We start from the raw sequence: 15,890 nt of genomic DNA on the forward strand, positions 1-15,890 counted from the left end.
GTAAGTGCTAAAACTGCAAATTCGAGTAAAGGTTGGTGTGACTGCGGTATTTGATTTGCAAAATCATCTCCGAAAACTGCGGCTTCTGGAAAGCGAAGATTTCCAACATTAATCTATTATGAAATTGGGAGGCTCTGTTATGCCAAGAAAAATGGCTGCGGCCGACAACGTGATAGTAATAAATTAATTTCTTCTCAAAGAAGGTGTGAAGGACCTAGCCAATTATCATTCTGTAATCTGCAACTATAACACCACGACAGCTACGATAAATAAGGCAAGAACCTTTACTAAATCTGAGTGGTCATAGTTCTGATGAATATTACAATCGAAATCTTCATGAGCAGTGATGGAAAGAAGAATGTTATTTAAAATTCTTTCTTCATTATCCTAAAATCATAAACAGTTCATATACCCCTAGTATGGTTTTAAATAATTTTATGTAAAAGATCGAAAGAGTGTATTAATTTTCCAGACTCACGACAGTGGAAGAATGTCGTAATTTCAACTAAAGTTCATAATGCTGTAAAAGACAGCTTAAAATCTATTTGTATTTATCTGAAGTATACCGGTCACATTGCTGACTTACTTGCTGACATTGATCTTGAGATTAATTTTCCAGATATCTAGTTTTCATTAATTCGTAACTGCAAATTTTAAAGAACCAATGAGCTTTGATGTAATATCACAGCTTGCATCCATCTCGAGCCCAAGTAAAACATTCAACATAATTATAATAAAATAACAGCATTTGAGTAACAGTAAAATTGTTTCTGAAATATTAAAATGAAATTGCTACTTCAGAACTGATGACCAAAACTCTTCGTAGAATTAGTATGTTTTACAGACGGACTGTTTCATCATGCTTTGTAGAGGGGGCCATGAGAATATTATATGCCTAAATATTGACAGTATATTTCGTTAGGCTACACATGGTGAACAAATTAATTAAATGTCCTTAGAGTCATTAGAATTGTAGCAGTTTTTAGGTGCAAATTAAATGCCAGTTGTCAACTGAGCGACAAAAGCGTCAGTTTTCTTGGAAACGATCGGCTGTCGTGTTAGACGATTCTTTGTGACTACACGAGGCAGCGTCCAGGAGCGCGCCGTAATGCCGTCTAAAACGTCGATACAGCAACCTGTTTTTAAATAGCCTCATAGTCGTCGAAACATTGGCTTTCCGCTAACTGAATACCGTATTCTGCAGCATATTACTACAAAGCAAACGCATTTAAGGTATTAACTAATAACTGCTGTTTTCATAGTCAAAGGAAGTAATTTCCCTACTACGAAAACATTAAGAAGTTCGATTACACTCGATTCGTGTACTTCAAAAATTTTGATGAATTGATCACACGTGGAATCTGCGGGTTCGATTACAACTTCATCATAAATGACTCTGGTAGACATTGACTACAATGAGGAACAGGACTATATAGGAGCTTTTGTTTTATCAGTTTTAGTAGTTCGGGTGGTGAAGCTACTAGCAGCTCAACCAGTCCATCTGTAAAATAAAAGCTCATTACTGTCTCCTGTTACATTACTTAGTCAATGATGTTTATGTTACATCACTGATCTAGTTACATTTGAAAAATTAAAATGAACGTATGGTTAACTGAGGCAAATTTTTCCTATTCTATAAGAAACATCATAAAAGAAAGGCAAAGGTCCCGAGTTCGAGTCTCGGTCGGGCACACAGTTTTAATCTGCCAGGAAGTTTCATCATAAAAGAAATTTTTGGATCTTCTCGGGTGAGAGGATGTGGTTCATCCTTCATTAACGATGAATCTATTTTGAAAGCTGATAAAAACAATAGCAAAGGAAATATTGTGATATATATATATATATATATATATATATATATATATATATATATATATATATATATTAAAACTTAGCTGCACAACAGCGACGGTTCCACGTAATAAAATTATAAACAGCCGACCAGTTGCAACGGATAAAGAATTCTTTACCTAGGTTTCAACAAATTTAAATTTGTCTTCTTCAGAAGGTGGCCTAAGGACAATGAACATCATAGCTTACATTAGAAAGGTATGAAACTTAAGTCAAGAATAGATTCTACTGAATGTACAAGATTTCTTTTTAAACTGTTATCTGTAGAGAAGGAGACGTTACAGTTATATTTTTTCTTTAGAAGACGTTTAATCCTATACGATATATCACCCAAGAAAGGAATGGATGACTTGTCTGTGTAGGATAACCGTGTCTTCTAACTGTTTAGGCGTATGGCCGGCTATCAAGAGGTGTTCAGCAAAAGGGTATTTACAACTTGTACAGAAACCAGATGACAGTTACAAGAATCGAGTGGCATGAAAGGGAATCAGTGGTTGAGAAGGCAGTAAGGCAGGGTTGTAGGCTATCCCTCATGTTACTGAATCTGTACATTGAGAAAGCGGTAACGGAAATCCAAGAAAAATTTTAAATGAGAATTAAAACTCCTGAAGAGGAAATAAAAACTTTTTGCTTTTCCGATGACGTAATTCTGTCAGTTGAACGGAATGGACAGTGTCTTGAATGGAGGACATAAGATTAACATCAACAAAAGCAAAACAAGGATAATGGAATGTGGTCGAATTAAATGAGATGATGCTGAGGAACTAGATTATGAAATGAGTAGATGAGTTCTGCTATTTGGGTGACAAAATGACTGATGGTGCCCGAAGTAGAGGGGATATAAAGCGTAAATTGGCAACGGCAAGAAAAGAGTTTCTGAAGAAGAGAAATTTGTTAACATCGATTGTAGATTTAAGTGTCAGGAAGTTTTTCTGAAAATATTTGTATGGAAGTGAAACACGCACGATAAATAATTTCGACAAAAAGAGAATAGAAGCCTTTGAAATACTAAAGATTAGACAGGTAGATAGAATAACTAATGACGAGGTACTGAAGAGAATTGGGAAGAAAAGGAATATGTGGCATAACATGAATAGTAGAGGGAGACCAAGAGATGTATACAGTCAGCATCTTCTGAAATATGTATGTTGTAGTAGTTATTCGGAGATGAAGAGGCTTGCACATAATAGAGTAGTGTGGAGAGCTGCACCTGACCAGTCTTAGGACTGAAGAACAACAACAACAACAACAACAACAATAACAACAAAAACGTAGCGTACCAAGTACGTCAAATGTTCACTCTAAATTTACCAACTGAGTTCATTATCTGTTAAATCACTTATAGGTGCTACTTCCTAGCAGTATTACAAGCAAAATATACACTGAAGCGCCAAAGCAACTGGTATAGGCATGAGTATTCGAATACAGACGTATGTCAACAGGAAGAATACGGGGCTGCGGTCGGCAACGCCTATATAGGCGCAGTTGTCGGATCGGTTACTGCTGCTGCAATGGCAGGTTATCAAGATTAAAGTGAGTTTGAACGTGGAGTTACAGTCGACGCACGAGCGATGGGACACAGCATCTCCGAGGTAGCGATGAAATGGGGATTTCCCCGTACGACCATTTCAAGAGTCTACCGTGAATGTCAGGAATACAGTAAAACATCAACTCTTCGACGTCGCTGCGACCGGAAAAAGATCCTGCAAGAACGAGACCAACGACGACTGAAGAGAAACGTTCAACGTGACAGCCATCAACAAGTCTCAGCGTGCGAATTATTCAACGAAATATCATCGGTATGGGCTTTCGGAGCCGAAGGCCCACTTATGTACCTTTGATGACTGCACGACACAAAGCTTTAAGCCTCGCTTGGAGTCGGCCACACCGACATTGGACCGTTGATGACTGGAAACATGTTGCCTGGTCAGACGAGTCTCGTTTCAAATTGTATCGAGCGAATGGACGTGTACGGGTTTGGAGACAGCGTCATGAATCCATGTCAGCAGGGAACTGTTCAAACTGGTGGAGGCTCTGTAATGGTGTGGGGCGTGTGCAGTTGAAATGGAATGGGAACGCTGATACACCTAGGTACGACTCTGACATATGACACGTACGTAAGCATTTTGTCTGATCACCTGCATCCATTCATGTTCATTGTATATTCCGACGAACTTGGGTAATTCCAGCAGGACAATGCAACACCCCACACTTCCAGAAATGCCACAGAGTGGCTCTAGGAACACTCTTCTGAGTTTAAACAATTTCGCTGGCCACCAAACTCCCCAGGCATGAACATTATTGAGCATATCTGGGATGCCTTGCAACGTGCTGTTCAGAAGAGATCTCCACCCCCTCGTGCTCTTACGGATTTATGGACAGCCAAGCAGGATTGATGGTGACGGCTACCCCCAGCACTGCTTCAGACAATAGTCAAGTTTACGCCACGTCATGTTGTGGCACTTCTGCGTGCTCACGGGACCCTACACGATATTAGGCAAGTGCACAAACAAAATCACCCGATTCGCCCTGTAGTGAATGGAATAGGTAGTCCACATCACACACTTGCTAGGCGCCTCCATTTTAAAATTAAAGATGCTTTCACATTTGAAAATAATTTTTCTGTTAAAAATAGTAAGGAATTAATTAACAATATTCAAACTATAAGATGTACACCTGACACTAGACTGGTGTCCTTTGACATCGTCAGTCTTTATAAAAATGTCCCGGTTGATGAAACCATAGCCCTTGTAAAAAAGAATCTTCTCAAACATAAAAAACTAAGTGTAATTCAGATTACGGAACTGATTGGTTTGCTGAAGGTCGTTTTAAAATACAATTATTTCACGTTCAATGGGAAAATGTATGTGCAACCAGATGGTTTAGCAATGGGTAGCCCCCTCGCCGGTATTTTAGCAGATGTCTTTATCAACGCCCTGGAAATAACGTTCAATTCAAGTTCAGAATTACGCCACAAAATCCGCTATTATGCACGTTATGTTGACGACATTATCATTGCTTTTGATGGTACTGATCATGAGTTAGAGCTTCTCTTCAATACTTTCAATGGTTTACATGAAAATATTTCCTTCACAAAAGAACTTCGGAATGAAAAAGGTGAATTTAGCTTCCTCGATTTAACAATTTCTATACAGGACAGTTCCTTCAATTTCAGTATCTTACGTAAGGAAACGTATTCAGATAATGTCATCCCTGCTGACTCAGCTCATCCAAAAGCTCATAAACTGGCGTTTTTTCATTCTGCCATTCACCGAATGGAAACTACTCCTTTATCACCTGCTGATCAACAAAAGGAATTGAATGTCATCAAAGCGATTGCGGCTAATATTGGGTACAATCAGAATATCATCGATTAGATTGCCAGCGATTGGTTTTCCAATTCAGGTGTTTACAAACTAACCTGTAATTACTGCCCTTCATATTATATTGGTCAAACAGGCAGAGCTGTGAAAACAAGATATAAAGAACACCTATTAGGTAAAAAAGGAGCGAATATACACAGCTCTCAAATAGGAGAACTCATCTACTCATTTCATAATCTAGTTCCTCAGCATCATCTCATTTAATTCGACCACATTCCATTATCCTTGTTTTGCTTTTGTCGATGTTAATCTTATGTCCTCCTTTCAAGACACTGTCCATTCCGTTCAACTGACAGAATTACGTCATCGGAAAAGCAAAAAGTTTTTATTTCCTCTTCAGGAGTTTTAATTCTCATTTAAAATTTTTCTTGGAATTCCGTTAGCGCTTTCTCAATGTACAGATTCAGTAACATGAGGGATAGCCTACAACCCTGCCTTACTGCCTTCTCAACCACTGATTCCCTTTCATGCCACTCGATTCTTGTAACTGTCATCTGGTTTCTGTACAAGTTGTAAATACCCTTCTCTCTCTGTATTTTACCCCTATTACCTCCAGAATTTCAAAAAGAGTATTCCGGTTGATATTGTCAGAAACTTTCTCTGAGTCTACAAACGCTGTAAACGTAGGTTTGTCTTTCCTTATCCTATCTTCTAAGGCAAGTCGCGGGGTTTAGTATTACCTCACGCGTTCCTACGTTTCTCCGGAATCCAAACTAATCTTCCCCGAGGTCGGTTTCTACCAGCTTTTCCATTCTTCTTTAAAGAGTTCATGTTAATATTTTACAACAATGATCTATTAAACTAACAGTTCGGTAATATTCTCACCTGTCACCACCTTCTTTCTTTGGAATTAGAATTATAATATTCTTCTTTGTGTCTGAGGGTATTTCACCTGTCTCGTACATCTTACACACCAGATGGAAGAGTTTTGTCGTGGCTGGGTCTCTCAAAGATATCAGTAGTTCTGACGCAATGTCGTCTACTCTTAGAACCTTGCTTCGACTTAGGTCTTTCAGTGCTCTGTCAAATTCTTCTCGCAGTATTATGTCTCCCATCTCATCTTCATCTACGTCCTCTCCTGTTTCTACAATGTTGCCTGCAAGTTCATCTTCCATGTATAGACCTTTCAGTCTTCCCTTCTTTGCTTAGCTCTGGTTTTCCATATGAGCTCTTCACGTTCATTCAGATGCTTCCCTTCCCTCCAAAGGCCTCTTCAATTTTCCTGTAGGCGGTATCTATCTTTCCCCTAGTGATATTTTCTTCTAAATCCTTACGTCTGTCAACTAGCCCTTCCCGCTTAAACATTTTGCACTTCCTGTCAGTTTGATGTTTTAGGCGTTTGTATTCCCTTTCGCCTGCTTCACTTACTGCAGTTTCATTTTTTCTTCTTTCATCAGTCAAATTCAATATCTTCAGTGTTATCCAAGCGTTCCTACATGGCCTTGTCTTTTTACCTACTTAATCTTCTGCTACCTTCACTAATTCATATCTCAAAGCTATCCATTCATCTTCTGTTCTATTACTTTATTCTGTTCTTGTCAAACGTTGCCAAGTGCGCCCTCTGAAATTCTTAAAAACATCTGGGTCTTTCAAATTATCCAGGTCTCATCTTCTTAATTTCTTACCTTTTTGCAATTTCATCACTTTTAATATACAATTCATAACCAATAAAGTGTGGTCAGAGCTCACATCTGTCCCTGAAAATGTCTTACAAATTTAAAACTAGTTTCTAAATCTCTTTCTTATAAGAAATCTGAAACTTTTAAGTGTCTCTGCGTCTCTTCTAAATGTACAAGCTTCTTTCATGACTCATAAACCAGGTGTTAGCGGTAATTAAATGGTGCTCTGTACAAAATTCTGCCAGACGGCTTCCTCTTTCATTCCTTCCCCCAAGTTAGTATTCACCTACTATTTTTCCTTCTCTTCTTTTTCCTACTATGGAATTCCAGTCACTCATCACTATTAAATTCTCATCTCTCTTAACTATCTGAATGATTTCTTTTATATCATCATACATTTCTTCAGTCTCTTCATCATCAGTGGAGCTAGTTGGCATATAAAGTTGTACTACTGTGGTGAGGTGGGCTTCGCGTATAGCTTGGCTATAATAATGCGTTCACTATGCTGTTCATAGTAGATTAACCACATTCCTATTTTTTATTCATTATTAAACCAACTCCTGCATTACCCCTATTTGATTTTGTATTTATGAGTCCGTATTCACCTGACCAGGAAACCTGTTCGACATGCCATCGAACTTCACTAATTCCCACAATGTCTAACTGTAACTGATCCACTTATCTTTTTAAATTTTCTAACCTACCTGCCGGATTAAAGGGTCTAACATTTCATATTCCGATCCGTAGGGCGCCAGTTTTGTTTCTCGTGATGACGACATCCTCCTGAACAGTCCCCGCCCGGAGATCCGAATGGGGGACTATTTTACCTCCAGAATATTTTCGCAAGAGGATGGAATCATTATTTAACCACATAGAAGTGCTGCATGCCTTTAGGAAATGTTACGACTGTAGTTTCCGCTAGCTTTCTGCCGTTAGCAGTACCAGCACAGCAAGGCCGTTTTGGTTGATGTTACAAGGCCAGATAAGTCAATCATTCAGACTGTTTCCCCTGCAACTACTGAAAAGGCTGCTGTCACTCTTCAGGAACTGTACTATTGTCTGCCGGCCGGAGTGGCCGTGCGGTTCTAGGCGCTACAGTCTGGAACCGAGCGACCACTACGGTCGCAAGTTCGAATCCTGCCTTGGGCATGGATGTGTGTGATGTCCTTAGGTTAGTTAGGTTTAATTAGTTCTAAGTTCTTGGTGACTGACGACCTGAGAAGTTAAGTCGCATAGTGCTCAGAGCCATTTGAACCATCTGTACTTTTGTCTGGCTTTTCAACAGATACCACTCTGTTGTGGTTGCACTTGTAGCACGGCTATATATATAACTGAGCCGTGCAACACTCTCCACCAATGGCAAGATCCATTGCTCATGGGACGAATCTATGAGTACAAAAAAAAAAAAAACTACATGAAATTATATTGCAGGCGACTTAGAACACGTCCTTGTCAACAAGACGGAGAAATATATACTATACGTGAGTAATATTTCAAGTCAGTTGCTGGTTATAGAGGTTTCAAAGGAAAACAGTTCTGGTATTGTAGCATTTTTAACTGTGTAATTTCTGTGTACAAGTTTTTCGTAAAACATTTATGGGGTAAGAAGTATCTGAAGTTTATCAGTGAGCCGTAAAATAACACAAATATTGTAAGTGAGATGTGCACGATTCGTTTAATAATTCGCCGTTCCACTCAGATGAGTATGGTAAACTAACTTTTATCAAAGTTTAGAGAAGGAAGTTGTATGTGCTCACCGTTATTAAAAACTGTAGGTAAAAGTTTTTTCATATAGCTGTCTTCTAAACATTTATGGCCTGTTGCGATCTCTGCAAGGAAACAAACACACACGTTTTGCTTCTGGATATGGAAGACTCGAGCTACCTCGCAGATACGTATGTTACGATAGAATCCAAGAAGGTATCGCTGTTGTACACTTCAGATCAGATTTCGAGACGCGAAATTTACGGAGATTCTTTGGCCTTCTCGTGCGTAGTTTTATTAAACAACTCTCTGTAACAATATGAGCAGATCTTTTCAGCGTGTTGAGAACTTTAGTACATAGCTTGCAGTGAACTGGTGAACTAATAGTACTTTAAGATCATTAATTTAAATTTGAAGTAACACATTACAGGCCGGTAGTGCTGTTTTGATCGATTAGTTTCTGTAGCACAAATGTTACTCATACTTACGTTTGTCGTTGTAACAGCTGCTATTGGTCCTTGGCTGTCGAATGTATAGTTGACTATACTAAATTTCACTCAGTATTGATAATGGTTATATGGAATTTTAGCTATTTTTTATTCTACACGCTTGCCTAACGAGACGAATCAGAAACACAGGTGGGTATTAATGAATATATCATTCTGGAACTCACACCAGGTGGAGAACACGAAGCAAATCCAAGTATGAATAAGGAAAAAGTGCTGGGATATGGGAGAAGTGTAATACAAAAATAACTTGCAAACTAGTTTATCAGCGGAGTAAAAGAATTCCAATAATTATAGCTGTACCTCTTCTACACCGTAGGAGATATGACAAGCCAGAGCAAGGGCTGTGACTTTCGAAAATTTCTGTGTGTGCATGTCAATGGCGGGATGTAGTATACGTTTTCTGGTGAGTCTCGATATTTTTTAAAATGCTTACCTTTCATTTATAACCTTTTATGAACGCTGTCTGTGTCATAAGGAGCCAGGCTGCGATAAAATAAAATATTCCGGTACTATAAGCATACGTTAACACTGCCCTAGCTCAGTCGGTAACACTGATTTAAAACCAATAGAAATGAGAACAAACTCGGATCGAAATGTACTTGAACGAAACCATAGATCCAGAGGCAAAACGTGCGCCTGAAAAAGGAAAAATCCTGACCCGTTAACTAAAATGTATAACGTATCATTAACTAACGTAATTTTCATTACAGCAGGTAGAAGTAGAAATTTAATTGAGCGAGTTGTAAAATCTAGTGTAACATAAACATAGAGATCATTCGTTTGTTATATTGAAAGACTTAAACAAAAATTATTAATACAGATTAATGTTATTAAAAATTAAGCACATTATAATGATTGACGGTCAGTATCAATAAACATAGGCCTATAGTTCTTTCTGTTGTTTGATTGCTTTGTACTTATAAAACCTCGCTGCACTCACCTTGACCTCTAGTACAACTGGACCAGGCAGAGTACTTTCTGCGATTGAATGTATTGATTATTTCACTGACATCAATAGATCACTTTGGATACTGTGGATTATTTCACTGACATCAATAGATCACTTTGGATACTGTGGAAGTTCAGTTCACTAACTCTGACTTGGAACATAGAATTCTACAGGTAGCTCTTTATAAGTATGAGCTTCAAAAATAAACATTCAGCCGAAGAAACAGCAACAGGAGTGGTTAAAAAAGGTAAAATTTTGTGCGTTAATCTGGAACGATACATCTGCGATTGAATCTCTGTTACTAATAGTTCTCTTAATCAACTACCGAGGTTTATGAGAATATTTCTTTTTTCATAGCTTTTTCAGTCTGGGAATTTACTGGATAAATCTCCCGCATATTCATTTTTAAGAACTATTAACGCATTTCGAATCTCAAACATTATACATACCCTCAAATTTGCTCTTTTACTTGGCCACAATGATGTCCAAACAGCAACTGAAATGTCCCATTTATTTGCCAAAGATGTTGCCGATGACATAGCTTCTTAAAAATTATGTCGATAGCAAAATAAATTATCAGCTTCATCTGAACAAGAGAACACGATTTATCAAGGTCTGCATTTTCCGACTACATAATTTGAGACGCTAAATTGCAAAGCTATGATTGCAGTGCTATCTGAAAAATGAGTACACATTTCTCTAATTTGTTTTTCAAAACAATAGCTTGTTTCTTTCATCCATTTACTTAGGTGTCAATGTTATTCTATATTGAGCCATAAATAGCTCTTAGACATAAGGATAACAAAGGGCTTTTACAGACTGGTATCTCGAAGACGAACGTGTTGGATCAAGTTTTTATTGTGCAAAGAAGATACCGAAAGTTCTCATATTTTAATTCTATGACTGACGAAAAGATACAACGTTCATACTGCGTAGTAAAAGGACCTGACTTCTTGAATTCTACATGTAGCATTGTTAAGTTCTAGACTTAAAGTGTGCACTGCACTACGCACATATTTTGCAGTCTTTTGTCTTTGGTGAATTCTCGTTCTGAGAGCTTTGTGTAAAGTTAACATATTGGCATAACCTTCACAAACCTGACCACAGCATTTAGTTCAAAAGTCCCTTTTCATCTATTGCACTCAGTATTTCCTTTCCTATTCCTAATGCACTTTGATCTTTTATTTCACGAAAACTTAAAACTCTTTCATTTATCTTCAAGTCACAAGGCTTTCCACTCTAACGTATCTAAATATCTGAGTTAACTAGTCTCTTTTTGTAGTGCCCTAAGGTTACATTTGTAATAACAGAAAACAATGAGACAGCGTTAATGTCATTAATAATTTTCTTTTCAACTGCACGGGATAGAACATTTTGCATTGAAGACTCGAGGTATTTTTGCATATAGGCGTACTTTGGTTTATTTATTAGATCGCGTAATATGGGATTGAATTTTGCGAAGAGTTTGATGGCTGCTAAAAGGTTTCAAAAGTTTTATTTACCTGTTTTCTCCCAATTCTCTCGAAAAGCTGTATTATTGAATTCTAGTATTATCGTCATACTGACACATGTATTTCACACATTCTCACTTTTCATTTGATATGAATGCATACCGGAGTCAGCTGTGTTTTTCTTACACTTGAATTGAATACAACGCATCTACATCTACATGGATACTCTGCAAATCGCATTTAAGTGCCTGGCAGAGGATTCATCGAACCACCTCCACAATTCTCTAAATTATGCCAATCTCGTATTGGGCGCGGAAATACGAGCACATATATCTTTCCGTATGAGCTCTGATTGCCCTTATTTTATTATAGTGATCATTCTTCCTTATGTAGGTCAGTGTCAACAAAATATTTTCGCATTCGGAGGAGAAAGTTGGTGATTACAATTTCGTGAGAAGATTATGTCTCAACGAAAAACGCCTTCGTTTTAATGATGTCCACCCCAAATCCTGTATCATTTCAGTGACACTCTCTCCCCTATTTCGCGATAATACAAAACATGCTGCCCTTCTTTGAACTTTTTCGATGTACTCCGGCAATCCTATCTCGTACGGATCCCACAGCACGCAGCATTATTCTAAAATAGGACGGCAAAGCGTATTCTCCTTAGTACATCTGTTACATTTTCTAAGTGTCCTGTCAATAAAACGCAGTCTTTGGTTATCCTTCCCCCACTCCCACTACATTTCCTATGTCTTCCTTCCAGTTTAAGTTGTTCGTAATTGTATTTCCTCGGTATTTACTTGGATTTACGGCCTTTTGATTTGACTGATTTATCGTGTAACCGGAATTTAAGGTATTTTTTTTACTACTCAAGTGGATGACCTCACACTTTTCGTTATTTAGAGTCAATTGCAATTTTCGCACCATACACATACCTCTTCTAAATCGTTTTTCAATTTGTTTTGAACTTTTGATGACTTTACTAGTCGCTAAACGACAGCGTCATCTGCAAACAGCCTAAGACGACTACTCAGATTGTCTCCGAAATCGTTTATATTGATAAGGGATAGCAAACGGCCTATGACACTACCTTGGGGAAAGCCAGAAATCACTTCTGTTTTACTCGATAGCTTTCCGTCAATTACTACGAACTGTGACATCTGTGACAGGAAATCACGAATCCAGTTACATACCTGAGACCATGTTTCATAAGCACACAATTTCACTACAGGACGCTTGTGTGGTACAGTGTTAAAAGCCTTCCGGAAATCCAGAAATATGGAATCAATCTAAAATCCCTTGTCAATAGCACTCAGCACTTCATGTGAGTAAAGAGATATTTGTGTTACACAAGAACAATGTTTTCTAAATCCATATTGACTGTGTGTCAATAGACCGTTTTCTTTGGGGTAATTCATAATGTTCGAACACAATATATGTTCCAAAATCCTGCTGCATACTGAGTTAATAATACGGGCCTGTAATTTAGTGGATTATTTCTACTACATTTCTTGAAAATTGGTGTGACCTGTCCTACTTTCCAGTCCTTGGGTGCGGATCTTTCGTCAAGCGAACGGCTGTATATGATTGTTAAGTATGGAACTATTGCATCAGCATACTCTGAAAGGAACCTAATTGGTACACAGTCTGGACCAAAAGAGTTGCTCTTATTAAGTGATTTAAGTTGCTTCACTACTCCGAGCATACTTAATTCTACGTTATTCATGCTGACAGCTGTTCTTGATTCGCATTCTGGAATGTCTACTTCGTCTTCTTTTGTGAAGGCATTCTGAAGGTAGTGTTTAATAACTCTGCTTTGCAGCACTGTCTTCAGTAGTATCTCCACTGCTATAGCGCAGAGAGACAATGTTTGTGTCTTGAAGCTATCATGCTTCACATACGACCAATCTCTTTGGATTTTCTGCCAGGTTTCGAGAGCAAATTTCGTTGTGGAAACTATTATAAGCATCTCGCATTAAAGTCCGCGTTAAGTTTCGAGCTGCTGTAAAAGATCGCCAATCTTGGGGATTTTGCGTCTGTTTAAATTTGGCATGCTTATTTTCTTGTTTCTGCAACTGTGTTCTGACCAGTTTTGTGTACCAAGGAGGATCAGCTCCGTTAATTTATTTGGTATTGAGAGCAATTGATGCCGATACTATTTCTGCGAATTCAATCCACATTTGGTCTCTACTTATATTGTTACTTTGGAAGGAGTGGAGACTGTCTCTTAGGAAAACGTCAAGTGAATTTTTATCTCCTTTTTTCAGTAGTTATATTTTTCATTTCTTTATGGAGGATTTCGAGGTTACAATACTCAGTTTCGCTACGACAGCCCTGTGGTCGCTAATCCCTGTATTTGTTTTGATACTCGTTATTAACTTAGGATTATTTGTTGCTAAGATGTAAAGCGTGTTTTCACAACCGTTTATTATTCGCTACAATACTCAGTTTCGCTACGACAGCCCTGTGGTCGCTAATCCCTGTATTTGTTTTGATACTCGTTATTAACTTAGGATTATTTGTTGCTAAGATGTAAAGCGTGTTTTCACAACCGTTTATTATTCGCTTGGGCTCATGAACTAACTGCTCCAAATAATTTTCAGAGAAAGTGTTTAGCACAATTTCGGATGATGTCGTATACGTACCTCTGGGATTAAACATGTATTTTAGCCAACATATCGACGGCGGATTAAAGTGACCACCAACTATAATGGTATCAACCGGGTACGTGTTTTAAATCAAACTCAAGTTTTATTTCAACCTTTAAGCACCTGTATCATCTGAATTGGGAGGTCGGTAAAAGGATCCAATTATTATTTTAGTCCGGCTGCCAACAATGACCTCTGCCCATACTAACTCACATGAACTATCTCCTTCAATTTCGAGACAACATAAACTACTTCTAACAGCGATAAACACTCCACCACCAATCGTGTTTAGCCTATTCTTTTGGAACACTGTTAGGTTCTTTGCTAAAATTTCGGCTGAGCTTATCTCCGGCATTAGCCAGGTTTCAGTGCTTATAACAATTTAAGCATCAGTGGTTTCTACTAGCGCTTGGAGCTCTGGTACTTTCCCAACACAGTTACGACAATTTAGAACTGTTATCTCGATGGTTCTTCTATCTACGTTCTTTCTTTGTCAGCCCTGCACCCTTTGCGACTGTAGCCCTTTTAGTGTTTTCCCGAGACCCTCTAACACAAAAAACCGCCCAGTCCACACCATACAGATTCTGCTACCCGCGTAGCCGCCTCCTGCGTATAGTGGAGTCCTGACGTATTCAGCGGAACCCGCAACGTAACTGCCCTTTGGCGCAAGTCGAGGAATCTGCAGCTTACACTGTCGCAGAACCGTCTGAGCCCCTCATTCAGACCCTCCACTCGGCTCTGTAGCAGAGGTCCGAAATCGGTCCTGTCGACTATGCTGCAAATGGTCAGCTCTACTTTCATCTTGCAAGCAGGACTGGTAGCCTTTACCACTTCGTTAACCGCTCGAAACCAGAGAGAATATTTTCTGATCCGAAGTGACACACATCATTGGTACCGAGGTGAGCCACCACCAGCAGTTCGCTGCACCCTGTGTTGTTCATGGCATTCAGGAGGACTCATTCCACCTCTGGAACGACTCCACCCAGTATGCACACAGAGTGCACATTGGCTTTCTTCCCTTCTTGGCAACCATGTCTCTAACCGCGCCTATCGTTGTAGCTCCCAACTATGAATAATTCCACCCTCTGTGATTGTCTGGATCTTTCAGTCTGAGAGGTTTCCTCTGAAACAGGACAGGCGACAGCATCTGGCTGAGTGACAGTGCCAGCCATAGACAGCACCTGGAACCTGTTTGACCGAGGAAGCCTTATGTGCAGCTTCTTCAGAAGTCTTTCTCCGCCTGCTACGCCCAGGGGCGACCTCCCACTCCACCACGGGTGAGGAGTCAATCTCAGTGTGACTGGAATGGGCGTCGGTCAGGAACAATTGGAGGACTCAGACGTAGTGGACGTCTGTCGGATACCCACGGTTGGCCCACAACAGTGGTGCCCATCCACTGCAATCTCAAGCTGTGTAACTGAAGCCATCACAGCGTGGAGATGAGAGCGAAGTGTCACCAACTCGGCTTGCATATCCACACAAGTTTCGTGTCACACTGTCGTTTTTGTTAGCGACCTCCAATGTGCAACCACTTCGATGCCAGCGGAAGGATTTTGTCAAAGGAAGAACTTTCTTGTTTCAGCCTTTACATCCAACTGGTAATATGCATGATCATTTGAATAGCCTTTGATATTAACAGGTCCAATTACATTTATTGCGACTTTGCTACCATTTTCTTCTTCGCCTTGATAACTGCTGTTATAACATTTCACTTCAGAATAGCACTCACTTGTGACACTGCGAACTTCTGTAACCGTTGTGCTAAACTGAGTA

Source organism: Schistocerca serialis, chromosome 3 (assembly GCF_023864345.2).
Source record: "Schistocerca serialis cubense isolate TAMUIC-IGC-003099 chromosome 3, iqSchSeri2.2, whole genome shotgun sequence".
Classification (NCBI taxonomy): Eukaryota; Metazoa; Arthropoda; class Insecta; order Orthoptera; family Acrididae; genus Schistocerca; species Schistocerca serialis.